Consider the following 13738-nt stretch of genomic DNA (forward strand, 5'->3'; position numbering starts at 1 on the left):
GTGGGAGTGTGGGGTCCTTATTGATGCCTGCCTTTCTTCATTTCATGACTATGAACGTCTGAGTGTTGGGCTTTAGTGGTGCTGTGAATTTAGTTGCGCTCTTGATGATTCTTGTGAGTTTTTCCTTGCTTTTCTCTGTGAAGAAGTTGAACCAGGATACAGTGTTGAATGTGGGACTCGATGAGTCGACCAATATATTGCTATTAAAATGGACCATCTGACAGTAAAAGTTTCAGCCTTCACTGGGGAAATTTTTAGGCTTTTTGTAGACCCGCTTGCACGCTGTGCGAAGGACAGGTAATAATCGATCTCTGTGTCCCGGGGATCTTGACCTGTCCCTCCATTTGCCCCTCCAGCCTGAGTGGTCCAAAAAGAGGGTGTGGGATATCACTGCAACACGACTCTTCTAAGGAGTAGACCTGGAATCAGAGGATGTGGTGTGGACAGGGATGCTTTTGAGCACAGTGTTTTAGCTCTCTGGTGACCCAGGGCTTGTTATTGAATGACACAGGATGGATGGAGTCATTGAGTATGGAGTATGCCCCAGTCATTGAGCTCAAAACATCTCAGCGAGTCATTTTCCAAACCTGCATGGTTGTGTTTTTGACTTTTGTCTGTATTTTATCAGCAGTAATATTACATTATGGTCTGAGAAACCAATAGGTGTGGAGGACTTTGAGACTTAGGTGCTGGGTGAAGCTAGCAAAGTCCTCAGAAGAAGTGTCCAGTGTTTCATATCTGAGCATGTAATTGATCAACTGCACAAACTGATTGCAAGCATAAAGAAAAACAAATAACAAATAGCAATATAATAAAACAGGATGAGCCTCAAGCCACAAGCCACAAGTCGCTCAAACAGAGGACTCCTCCCTTCCTTCAGAAACTATATTAATAATAATATAATAATATATATAATAAGATGATATATGCAAGACAACTGTTTTATGGGTCGCAGACCTTATAGAGGAGCCCAGCTGCTGATGGAAAAATTATTCTTATGGTGTGGTTTTGATCCTGATGGACCGCAACCTCCTGCCGGATGGGAGTGTCTCAAAACCCTTGTAGAAGTGCAGTATCATTGACTTTGGGAGGTTTGACTTCTTGAATGACTTCTTTTGTGTTTACTGGGGAGAAAAAGAAATCCCAAATAAAAATATTTTAACAGGGAGGTCAGTTGTGTGCAGTTGGTTAGAGAGGTCTCTGGTGAATCACACACAACAAAAGGTAAGCTGTTTAAAGTTCTAGTGGCTTAAGTTGGAGGCTTGAGACATGGCAAAAGACGTAGTAGTTGCCAGCAGCTAAGTTGTCTGTAGGAGGGTAAGACAGTTTAAACAAACTTGGACAGTGTAAACAAATAGCCAACTCACTAACAGTAAACTAGAGGAGTGAGTGGGTGAGCGAGTGAGGGAGGGAGGAGGTGGTGGTGTGTCTGCTGTGCATGCGGGCACACATGTACAGCACATGTATAGCTGCAGTCCTGATAGCAGTTAGTTCTGGTAGAGGTTCTGCTGGAAGTTCCGGAAGAAGCCTTTCTAACAGAAATCCAACCCCCTTTTTCTCTCACAAACTGTATCTGGTAGAAAGTCCAGAAGGTGAACCTCTCCCAGAATACGATACGATACACATTTTGTGATAAAAAATAAATTATGCAGTTCTTTGAGCAAATCAGTGTTCCTGAATTTTGGGTAGCCACATTTTGCTGACTATAGTGACATGAATGCATTGCAGTTTATTTCAAAGAGCAGGTAAATTAGTTTTTCCATTCAAGTGCATCTTTAATATTGATACTTGTCTAGATGATTGGGAAACTCTTTTCTCATATTTCATATTTCTGCTACCATTTCTGATTTTACTAACATTGATGCTCCAAATACTTCTGCTAGTGCTACGACAGGCTGCTCTGATAGTACTTTCAGTATTGTGTGCACAGCAGCTATGATCATGATTATAGCCTCATTATGAGCTGGTGATGTCACATAGCGCATAACCTTTTCCCTTTTATTCCTTGTTTTGAAGAATATTACATTACTGTTTCATTGTATTCAGGGTCCTCAAAAACCAAATGAAAGAAGTGGACGGAAGAAGAAGTCCAGGCTGTGGAGAAAACACTCATGGACTACATCAGTGCTAGAAAAGTTCCTGGAAAAGCCTAGTGTCACAAGTCTATTGAGACTTCACCGGTATCACTTAAAGGGAGGAGTTGGGAGGGGTTGAAATTTTATGTAAAAAAAAACGTATTGATGCTTCAAAGTGAGACATTTTTGCTGGGGTTATAAATGTTGTCTCTTCTCTGTAAATTATGTTTGCCATTTATGGTTTGTTTTATAGTTGAATGGGTTTTTTTTGCATAAGAGCAATAGAGATGTTATATTACTTTAGAATATGCAGTCAGGGCTGTAAGTATTCGAACTCCTTAGTGCATTCGAAATGAAGCAGTCAGTGCATGATTGAAGTGTAGACTTTCAGCTTTAGTTCAAGGAGTTTAGTTAAAATATTGCATTAACCATTTAGGAACTATAGCCATTGTTCCCTCTAGTCCATAGAGTCCCTCTTTTTTTATAGGCTCAAAGTAAAAAAAATGATAAAAATGCTGGATTACAAAACAGTTAATGCAATATTTTTGTCAAACCCCTTGAATTAAAGCTGAATGTCTGCACTTCAATCACATCTTCACGCTTCATCTTCATGCTTCATTTTAAATTCATTGAGGTTTTGTACAGACTCAGAATTACAAAAAAGTGTCACAGTCCAAATACTTATGGGACTGACTGTATACACTAACTGGCCACCATATTAGATGCACTGGTATAGTCTGTTGCAGTTCAGGACAGCAGCTCTTAGCCTATGAATTTCTAGTTTTTGCTGACAATTTTACTGTTTACTGTTATCTAGTATATATTTTTTTTCATTTTACTTTATTCACATTATTGATTAGAATAATCATTATTCAAATTATTATCAAGGTCACTTTGTGTGATGGTGTTGAACTGGACCTATTATAATGAAAGTTGTGAGGTCAGACACTGATGTTGGACGAGAAGGCCAGGCTCACAGTCTCCGCTCTAATTCATCCCAAAGGTGTTCTATCGGGTTGAAGTCAGGACTCTGTGCAGGCCAGTCAAGTTCTTCTGCACTAAACTTACTCATCCATGTCTTTGTGGACCTTGCTTTGTGCACTGGTGTGCAGTCAAGTTGGAACAGGAAGGGGGGATCCCCAAATTGTTCCCACACAGTTGGGAGCATGAAATTGTGTAAAATCTCTTGATCTGCTGAAGCATTAAGAGTTCCTTTCACCGGAACTCGGGGGCCGAGCTCAACTCCTGAAAAACAACCCCACACCATAATCCCACCTCCACCAAACTTTACACTTGGCACAATGCAGTCAGAAAAGTACTGTTCCCCTGGCAAGTGTGATTCGTCTGCAACACTTGCACATATAGTAAGCTAATATTAAGCAGATCATAAAACAGCATGTACAGCGAAAGGATCTTTGATCCTGGTTACAGAGGGTGTCATCCCACAGTAAAACTTGTGCTACATTCCTCTTCATTATCAATTCTGTTTATATATATATATATATATATATATATATATATATATTATATATCCCCTGTGGATAAAACTTTAAAAGTGCTTTCTTGATTGTAAGATGAGCATTAAGAACAATATGCTATTTAGGTTTCCTACAAATGCAGTTCAGTAGAAAGTGCAGAATAAGTTGAGGTTGTCTGAGGTTACTTCATGAAGGATGGAAAACTGTTCAGCATTCCAAAACACCACTTTCAGCTCCTCCCTCTCAAATGTTCCACACAAATTGCAAACAGGCCTTGGTGAAACGCATGCTGTGTATGATTCAAAATGAAGAAATCAGCTTTGCCAGTTGAGACCATTTCCACTTTTTTCAATAAAAAAGTGAAGTTTGAGGCATTTTGTTTGGATATAAGCTGCTTTTATTCTTTATACAAAGGATGTAATGTTTCTGACTCTGAATCTCCTGTTTATTGCTCAAAATATCTATTTCTGTATTTGGAGTTTTTTGTGCAAAGTTGATGAATATGTTACCATATATACAGCACAAATCTGTGAACAGCAGCTTTTTTGGATATTTACAGTGAGACAAGGAAATGTTATCCTTAAATTATACTGTAGTCAATAAATCTAAGTGAGTAGTTTACTCAAGATAAACTGGCAACCTAGTTATGCTTGTTCATGTAAATATGACGTTATTGGTTCGTTTGGTCAAACAACAGTAAAGTAAATGTATTAAAAAGATCATGTTACCAATTAAATCAAATTAACTTTATTGTTGTTATGTTATGTTAACTTACCAGACCTTTCTAGTGCATGTTACAACCAGACCCTCAAACTGTTACAATTAACCCCACCTATGAGGTGACATTTCTGTTCACTTTACTTTTTGTTGTAAAGTTCATAAACAGTAGGCCTTCAGAACAAAGTTTGTCTCCTTTTGTAAAACATTCATGAATGAAAATGAAAATGATTTACTGAACAGCAAAGTGTGTTCAGTTGTGACCTGCTGTCCACTACAAAACAACACAATTCTGACAAAATTGTGTCACTGTTCAGTTATTTATGGACTTATTATAGTCAGTAATCACATTCTCTCAGTACAATAAGCCACTCTCCAATTATTGTAGTTTCTTTGATTCTATAATCTGTTTTGTTACACCTCTGCCAAGTCTCACACATTCTTTTCACTTTGTGTTAACCTGTGCCTGCCTGTTTCTGTTTGTGAATGAATATGTTCTTAACCTACTTCCACTTGTACACACTGTTCTTTACTTAATGCCACTGAATGGTGAGTTATAAGGAAAGGAATGAAGAATGACATCATAAGACATGCAATCACAAATCAAAGTGGTGGTTTGGAAACATGTCAAAGAAGCTCTGTGGCAGCATACTGTGTAGTCTTGTGGGGCCAGACATAGGTTTGTAATGAAAATATATGTTGTTTGTATGTGTTGTATGTCTGGTCCAGCAAGACTATGTAAGCCTATAGCCCATATGAACTTGCCTACATACTATCAAAGAACTCAAAGCCTCACTGAGTTTCCATTGACATTCGTCAGCTTCAACAACTATACATCAGGTGGGGGCTCCAGAGTGGTGGAGCTCTCTAAGCATTGGCAATAAAGACATTTGAAAAAAAAAGAGAAGCTTGCTTGTAATGATGAATCTAAGTGAGATTTATTGTCTGATGGAATATTATCTCTTTTCTTTGTAGCTACTGCATGTTCTAGCACGTTATCTTTTCACAAACATTACTGTGGGCGTTGTCAGAGTAATTGCACCAGAAAATGTTTTCTTTAAGATCACTCCAAACAAATTAATTATCTCTTGCCTGGAAGACTGCTATTCTGTTGTTAACCCTTTCTGTTGTTGTTACGCCTTTAATATCTCATTACTGACAGATGTTGTTATAATTACTCTATTAAGTCTAATGACTATTAAAAGGTGTTATGGCATAGGGCAAGAAATGGTCATAATACAGTAAATATATATTTAGACTTAGACTTAGACTTAGACAGACTTTATTGTAATTCAAATTAACACCGTACAGTGCGAACAAGAATGAAATTTCATTGTCTTGGCTCAGAGTAGATCGGTAGTACAAGTATTACAATGTCGTGCAAGATACAATGTAATGCAAAATACAATGTAGTGCAAAGTGTAGTGCATATGTAAACATATGTATGTTGACAGATAAATCATTTTTAATAGGTAGATGTACAAAAGTATATTACACTGGAGGTCCCATGTACGAGGTAACCAAAAAAAGAAAGAATTGGAGCAGCATGTTATTTAGAGTTCAGCATTCCAGCATGTGGGAAGAAGCTGTTTTTGAACCTGGCTGTTCTGCTTTGAAGGCTTTGGAACCTCCTTCCAGAGGCCATCAGCGAGAACAGTCCATGGTGTGGGTGGGAGGGGTCTCTGTTTATGTCTTAACTCTGGTCAGACAGCGAATTTATCCTGTATTGGAGGAAGTGGAGTCCCAGTAATTTTCTCTGCTGTCCTGACCACCCTCTGCAGGGACTTCCAGTCAGAAGTGCTGCAGGCTCCTGCCCAGACAGAGATGCAGCTGGTCAGTATGCTCTCTACAGTGCCAGGTGGTGAGAATCAGAGCAGGGAGGTATGCTCTTTTCATCTGTCTCAGGAAGTGCATGCGCTGCTCAAAGTGTCCGTCATCTGTACCCCCAGGAACTTTGTTTTGCTAACTGTGTCTACTGCTCTGTCCTTAATGAAGAGTGGCATGTGGGTGGGTTGGCTCCTCCTGAAGTCGACAATGATCTCTTTGGTTTTCTCGATGTTCAGGACCAGGTTGTTGGTTTCACACCAGTCAACCAGATGGTTCACCTCCTCTTTGTAATGCAGGTCATTGTCATCCTGGATTAGGCCCACTACTGCACGCTGCAGTCGTGGGTCATCAGGGTGAAAAGCAGCAGGCTCAGGAAGCAGCCCTGAGGGGAGCTGGTGCTCAGAGAGATGACACTGGAGATGTTGTTGCCCACAGACTGAGGTCTATTTGTTAGAAAGTCCAGCAGCCATTTACACAGGTGGGTGCTGAAGCCAAGGTGGACCAGTTTGCTCATCAGATGTTGTGGGATGGTTGTGCTAAACGCTGAGCTGAAGTCCAGAAACAGCATGCGCACATCTGTATTCTTTCCTTCCAGGTGTTCTAAGCTCAGGTGAAGTGCAGAGGAGATGGCATCCTCTGTGGAGCGATTAGGGCGGTAAGCGAACTGGTATGGGTTGAATGTGCACTTTATCATGATGTGGGTGAGTGCTACAGGGCGGTAATCATTGAGGGAGGAGATTGTGGGTTTTTTGAACACGGGTATGATTGTGGCAGTCTTTAGGCATGTTGGTACGACAGCCTGTTTCAGTGAGGTGTTGAAGATGTCCGTGACAACCCTGGCCAGCTGATCGGCACATTCCTTAAGCACCTGACCGGGTATGTTGTCATGGCCTGTCGCTTTCCAGGTGTTTACTCTCCCCAGGGTTCTTTGGACATCTGCCATATCCAGGCAGAGAATCTGCTCATCAGAGTGAGGAGTAGATTTCACCACAGGGGTGTATGTAATAGCCTGAATGTAATAGCCAGAAATATGTTCTGGTAAGAGGTAACTGAAGGGTCTGCTTGATTAGTGGAGTTAGCTGCTAGGCTAGCCACCATTGTTAAATACCGATTCACCTAAAAACTTGTTTTTGGCCAAAACTTATTGCATATCCATTACAAACAGTCTGTTTTAACTTGCATTGACAGCACAATATCAATGGAAGCATATCAGTAGCAAAAAACAGACCAGAGAGTAACGAGATGAAAGTGCGTGCTCTGAAGCACTGAAGCAGTCTCCCTCACACAGGGGTTTTATACCCCAAACTGGGTGTTGGCTAGGTACCAAATAAGGAAAGGATTTGGCAACTGCTGTTATCAGTCTTTAGCAGATTTCCGTTACTATAGCCATACAAGGTTGTGAGTACATGAGGGCATGTTCAGGTACCAGAGATGCTCCGACTAGAATACCTAATGAAAGTGAAGTACTGTCAGGTGCAGGATGGCTGACAGAGGTTAATCGCTATATGAGGATACTTCCTATTGTCATATTTAGGCAGCAAAGCACTTTTATTAGTCAGAGGACAAGGTATTTTGTCCATGAACTTTCGCCTGTACATAATCTTACACTCTACAAGCACTAAAGGAAATACATTGAATTAATACAATTTCCATAACATTTGGCCCCTTTAATCATGTAAATGATACCAAAATAGCAAATTAATTCAAGATAGCTAGACTACTGTTCTAAGGCTGTATAGCATTTAACATCATTGACTGGTTTTCCATTTATATTTTTGTTCAGTGTACAAACCTCCATTTGTCGGGTTGAGGAGGTTTTTGGACCCTTTTATTTTATTTTTTTTTCTGTGAAAATTGGTGGTCGAATCAGGTCAGGGAACTATTACCCCTGCTTTTAATAAGGAGTCAAACACAGGTCTGATCCCTTCCACAGCTTCTGGTTTCTGTGCGTATTGTGCTTGTCTAGGCCTGTAGACTGATTTGTGTTTGTTCACATCTGGTTAAGCACCCTTGATTACACCCACATCATGTTTATTTTTGCCCATAATTCAGGAGGTACACTACTGTGCGAAAGTTTTAGGCATTGAAGCAAATTTTTAAACAATTTACCTCAGCAGTGAGTTTATCACAGTGTACAATAGGATACAGTCATATTCATAATTCAAATAAACATAAAAATAATAAAAAGTAATAAGAACTTCTTGGGTCCATATTTTTCCTTGGCGCCTTCACAGCTGCCACAGAGACTTGTTAATATCATCATTTACATCATGAGCACAATTTACTGAGCACTGATTGGTCAAACCAGGAGCTGCTTTTTAACTTCATATAATACTGGGCTTCCTCAAGGAGAGGCTTGGAAATGGTTAAACAAACACACTAACATCCACAAAATCAATATGTGTGTGTGTGTGTATATATATATATATATATATATATATACATTATATATATAATTATTATCAATTAATATATCAATTTTGTTTATTCAAATTTTGATGCTTATCTCAGCAAATAAACACATACTACAAAAATAAATAGATTTTGAAAATGTGTCGTGGATGCCTAAGACTTTCGCACAGTACTGTACCTCCACCAATTTAGGGGGAAATTTTTCTGTGGGTATTTCTGGAACCTTTTTGTATACATCACTAGCCATGTCATTTGGTGCAAGTTCAATTTCCCTTTTACTGTGTGTCAACAATGGCATTTTCTATCTGTCTATATTTTGCTTGCAGCCTAGCACTAAACCAAATACCTGGGGTTTCTGTGAGTGTCCAGTCGGACTCCCTAGGATCAGAGCATCTCTGCATCCATGGGCCTATCGCCTTCCATTTAACTGCTGCTGGTTTAGGAAGATGTGTGTAGCTGAGTGTTCCACACAAAATATTTGCTTCTGATTACACTCACAATTAAGCTCATCTGATCCAGTGAGTTCGACTAGGCATGCACAGAAATCTTTGTCCCAGTAGAGTTCTGTTATTTGCAGTCTTTTATTCAGGCACTTGAAATGGTTCCCTCAACCATTCTTTTCATATTTTTACAAGTACATTTACAGCATTTAGCAGACGCTCTTATCCAGAGCGACTTAGAAGAACTGCTTTGTCTATCTAGAGAGAGTATCTTTGCTATGTGATCTGTATGCAGCATCAGTCTAAACAGATCAGCTGAAGCAACCTGCATGCGCAAAAGAACAGTGCGTTCTGTGGCTTGTCCAGAGGTAAACAGTCATGTGAACACTAGTCACGCCCGGTTTCAGCTTCGCCAGCATCACAGGAACGATTATGATGTTCTAGTGGTTGACAGCTTGACTCATCACCCACAGTGTGTTTGAGTTCACTGTAAAAAACGGCACATTATTTGGCCACTTCTTTGGTTCATGTCCTCGGATTGTTTAAACTGTTCTCTTAAGCTTCAGCCTCGGGCTCCTCAAGCTGCGCTTGGCTGTTTCGTTCGAAACCTCTTCAAACATGGAACCTGTGCTGATCTATTTTTTGGTACAGAAACATCAGCCTAAATGTTTGTGAGTCTCAGCAGTGCGAAGTGATGACGAATGTCGAGTTGTACTGACGTAAAAGTCGCATGAATTCTGATCTGGCTGTTCAGACTGAGTCGCATTGCCACAGATCGGATACAGGTTGGATTTCAGTACCACATATGAAAGCACATATGAAACTGTCAGATTCAATGCATTTTTTGCTGTTCACACTGACACACACATGACAAATCTGTGTCACATAAGATAGGATTTGGGCAGTTTTACCTGCTGTGTAAACATAGCCAAAAAGTCACTGTTTATACCCAGAGAAAAAGGAACAGAGCTGAACACGGAGCAGTGCAATACAATACAATACAATACAATATGTCAATCAAATGTCTTGTCCCTGCACATTAGCTGTACAGTGGAGGTTGGGAGGGGGCATATACTCAATATTTTGTTCCTCACTCAGTTTCTCCCTTACCTTTTCCATCAAATATACTGTGATTTTTGTGGTTGGGTCAGGACACAACTTCCACTTGTATAGGTAGAGAGGACTTGCTGGTCCTACTTTGACAAAATTCAGGCTGTTTTCTATGACAGTGACACCTTGTGGTGCCAACTATAGGCAGAGGCTCAATGCACACATCAAATCCCTTCTCAACAGGTTTATGGGACATGTGCTTGAGATAAGAAATAAATGTTTTATTTTGCGCACCTCCTCAGTCTCACACCCCAATGGTTGACTGAAATGTTACACTACTGAGTGCCCAGTAACCCCCACAGTGCAAACACTGCGGTTGCTGAGTTTTGGATTCTCATGAAATTCAGCCATTTATATTACTGAGTGGGTTGCTCCAGAGTCAAGGAATTGTATTTTCCTTCCCTCAACTGACAGAGGTGTACATGGCAGTTGGGTGAAAGGAAAAGCTGTGCATTGTAAAAATGACAAATTTGTGTTATGTGTGTGTTCTTGGTCTACATTATCCCTCCCATTCTCAGTCGCCTCACCATCCTTGTCCTCCCCCCGTAAGTCAGTCTGGGTTTTCTCTTCCTCTTTCCATTCTGTGTTGCAGTCTTTGGCAAAGTGCCCTTTTTCCATGCAGTTCCCCCAGATCACATGCGTAAGATTCAGTCTGTGTTGGCCTCCCCTTTGTTCATTAAGGAAATGAAAGTGATACAGACCAGACAGTAAAGAGATGAGAGCGTGCAATGATTTGACAGCTGCTGTTATCAGTCTTTAGCCTCCTTCAGGCTGAACACCACTAAGCTTGTTATCAGTGCACAGTTCAAAAGCCAGTATTCATGATAGCTGAGGGGGGCATTAGTGGACATGGCATGGGTGACATGCACATCTCTGAAGATACTATCAATGCTGAATGATATATACATGTTTTGGGACCACATGCTCACATCTAGATGATGTCTTTTTCAGAGAAGCTCTGTATTAAGAGTCTGGGAGCTAAACTGACCTGTGTGCAGTCCAGACCTGTCACCACTGAAAATATCTGGTGCATTACATAATGAACAAAATGGCAAAGGAGACTCCAAACTGTTGAGGAGCCTTACCTTAGAGTACCTTATTTGTTCACTACAGATTCTTGTAGTGAATGCTGTTAATGGAATAATGAATCCAGTTTTTTTTTCCTAGCTATATTATGCACTGTTAGGGTGCACTACGTAGGCAGCAGGGAGACATTTGAGATCTAGCCCTCGCATGGGAACTGTTGAATTGGTGTTATAAAAGACTCACAGTGATGACCAAAAAGTACTTTTAAAAAGAAGGATTTTGCATTAAACAGTGGTATGTTATGAAATGACCACAATATACAGTGATATTCAACCAAAACTTATCCCCATCCCAGTCCATTTTTCTTTGGGAAAGATGTCATAGTCTAAAGAAGTTACATTTCTTGGCAGAATATTTACTTAGTTAGATTCTTATTAATAATAACAGTTTCTGAAAACTCACCAGTTGAGGGCATGCACTATTGCCCATGATAAAATTGCAGTAATGCCTGTGCCTCTTGTAACTAATTGCTTTAGTTTACTTTCATCATTCATAGACTGAGAATAACACATAAAAAAGCTACATGATGCAGCTTAAGTGAAAAAAAGATCAACATGTTGCAAATGAACATAAGCATATTATATAGAAAAGACATAGATGAAATATACAAACTAAGGACATGTTTTTATATACAGAGATCGTACTGACCTGCATAAACCTTAAACAGAAAAAAAAACATTTGGTGTTAATATACATGTGAGTTCTGGAATGCTGTGCTCTATGCTGAGGACATTGAGGTGAGTGGGATGGTAGTGTTGATTAGATCTCTCTCTGTCCTCCTGCCTTGTCTTTAAGCCTTAATGTAATGGGGAGCGAGGAGGCGGACGCATATGCGGAGATAAGCAGCGTTTACTATGGGCAAATCCAGGGTCATAGTTGAAACGGTCCAGGGTCATAGAGCCAACACGGATTGATCGGGGGCAGACATGACTGACAAACTAGAATCAAACATACAAACAGTACATCCAGGACAACAACGTAAACAGTTCAGACAACAATACATAAGACCAGTACATCCAACAAAGACCAACGAAAACAAAGGGCAAACAGTGGGCTTATAAAACACAGGGATAACGAGGGACAGGTGGAAAACAGGTGGTGACAATCAGGGGTGTAGTCACTAAACAAGGGGGCTCAAAAACGCACATGGAAGATCAAAACAAAAAGCGCATGGATCAAAAATGCACATGGAAGATCAAAACAAAAAGCACATGGATCAAAAATGCACATGGAAGATCAAAACAAAAAGCACATGGATCAAAAATGCACATGGAAGATCAAAACAAAAAGCACATGCATCAAAAACGCACATGGAAGATCAAAACAAAAAGCACATGGATCAAAAACGCACATGGAAGATCAAAACAAAAAGCACATGGATCAAAAACGCAAATGGAAGATCAAAACAAAAAGCACATGGAGTGGGAGGAGCCAACTGTGACAATCAGATACTTTAAATGAAAATGGCAGAAATGATGCAGTGGTTTGAGTTAGTAGAGTGCACTTGTCACGCATCCCTCCAGCTCTGATGTTCTCAAAGACCTGTCCTGTATTGTGCCTCATACAGACAGGAATCCAGCCTGAAGTAACTTCAGCATGAATGGACAGGACTAAACTGCTGTCAAGAAATAAACTTCAGTTCTCTAGACATACGGCTAGCTCCGTGGTTTTGAGACAGGTTTGTATTCTTCATGTGGTGGACTTCTCATCTCTTTGATGTAGGTGAGTGGCCCATTTTGAAGCCCTAAAAATGGCGGTAGAGTGTGTTTAAGCCTGTATTGTGGTGTGTTGTCTATAAGCCCATGGCTGAAGAAAACTGTACTACAGAAAGGGGTGGTAGAGAGGCACCTGATTGGTGTGATGATGTATTTATAAAGTAGGCCTGTGGAAGTATAAACATTTATGTGTATAAAGGTTTTTAGTGTTGTCTTGTGTTATAATGGTGGTGTTAGGTGTCATCATTCAAGCTGTCATAGTCCTTTTTTTATGACTGAATTGGTCCAAATCTCCCACAGATTGTGGCTTACCAAAGGTTGAACCTCAAGCCTATCATGGAGGATTTAGTTAGTCAAGGTGTGTTGGTTCCATCCCAAAGTCCCAGCAGCATACCTGTGTGGCCGGTTCTGAAAGGGAATTCATTTCATCTGGTTGTAGATATTTGTGAAGCCTTACAGGTGCATTACAAAAATTGCACCTGTGGTAACTGATCGATCAACAATATTAAATGGATTGTGTTGCCTGAACATTGTGTTTTCTTTGTAATCGATTTGGCAAATAGATTTTGGTCAGTGCCTTTGCATTAAGACAGTCAATCATGGCTATATCAGTACCAATGGGGCAGATTACCTGACTGTTGTGTCGCAGTATGTGTTATTTCACAACCTGTTACATTTGCACAGCTGCAGTCTTTTCTGAGATTGTGCAGTTACTGCCGACCGAAACGTAAAACAGGAAATCTGAAAAGTGAGTTTCAGCTAAGTGATGATCAGTTACAAGTTTTCCAAACTCTTAAGGATGCATTTTGCAGTGCACTGGCTCTAGACCTCCTAGTGAACATGGACCTTTCTGTCTGTTTCATCTGTAGCTCCTATCA

Source organism: Pygocentrus nattereri, chromosome 23 (genome assembly GCF_015220715.1).
Source record: "Pygocentrus nattereri isolate fPygNat1 chromosome 23, fPygNat1.pri, whole genome shotgun sequence".
In the NCBI taxonomy this organism is placed as follows: Eukaryota; Metazoa; Chordata; class Actinopteri; order Characiformes; family Serrasalmidae; genus Pygocentrus; species Pygocentrus nattereri.